This window comes from Octopus bimaculoides, chromosome 1, assembly GCF_001194135.2.
Source record: "Octopus bimaculoides isolate UCB-OBI-ISO-001 chromosome 1, ASM119413v2, whole genome shotgun sequence".
Taxonomy (NCBI): Eukaryota; Metazoa; Mollusca; class Cephalopoda; order Octopoda; family Octopodidae; genus Octopus; species Octopus bimaculoides.
The window spans coordinates 100,573,251-100,574,229 of NC_068981.1; the positions used below are offsets into that span (position 1 = coordinate 100,573,251).

The following is a 979-nucleotide window of genomic DNA, read 5'->3' on the forward strand; positions in this document are numbered from 1 at the left end:
TATATATATATATATATATATATATATATATATATATATATGACAGGCTTCTTTATTTTTTTGGCGGACTCTGTATGTATAATGGGCTTCTTTGAGTTTCTATCTACCAAATCCACTTACAAGGCTAGGTTCTACACAGTGGGGCTGAACTTAGAACCACGTGGTTGGGAAGCAAACTTCTTACCACACTGCCACACCTGCACCTATATATCTATGAGAAATAAAAACTTTTTTATATCATGCTGCCCATACCTACACTTATTCACTGAATCAGCTTTATATCTTTCTCTCACCTCCAGTACTTGTACTTTCCTCATCTTATACTAAATAACTCACTCTATCGTTCTTCTGTATATTTCTCTTACACACAAAATATGAATATTCTTCATCTAATAATTTATTTGTGAAAATTTAAGCTAAACATTATCCATTCTAACCTCACTAAGTTATCCTTACACAACCTCTAAAGAAGCCTACATAGAATAATAGCTATGACACTTTTCCCCCCTCTGTGTGTGAAAATGAGAAACTAATCAGTCTCACTCCAGATATCTTAAACATTTGTTTATACTTCTTACAATATTTTACTTCTTCACAGATTCTGGAGCAAGGCATCCAAAGTTGACCATAGAGAAATTATTATCAAACAGAGAAACTTCTTGGCAAAAAAAAAAAGAAGAAATGTTTGCAAAGTCAATGTGTTCGTGTTAAATACTTCAATAATAAAGCTATTAACATATTTTAATATATTTGCTATTTTATTTTGTTTGTATTACTTTTGTGCTTTGTTTTTCATTTATTTCTAAAATGTCTCTCTTTTTACAAATTGTCTCTCTTTTTACAAATTGTCTCTCTTTTTACAAATTGTCTCTCTTTTACAATTACCTTATGTTTTACAGTTGCTACAAAAATATCATATTGGTCAGATTATTACATGTTACTGTTGTCAACTCATCTTTATAACCAACAACAACCACCG

At 30.4% G+C, this 979-nt stretch overlaps 1 protein-coding gene across 5 annotated transcripts in view; it reads left to right on the top strand.

The window, feature by feature from the left end:
* LOC106875349 (tetratricopeptide repeat protein 29) overlaps positions 1–756 on the top strand; it is a 35,676-nt gene extending 34,920 nt beyond the window's left edge. For all 5 annotated transcript variants that reach the window (XM_014923440.2, XM_014923441.2, XM_014923439.2 and 2 more), the window contains exon 10: positions 599–756. The gene's annotated coding sequence lies outside the window, so the exon portion shown is untranslated. The remainder of the gene's footprint in view (positions 1–598) is intronic.
* Positions 757–979: the final 223 nt, after the last annotated feature.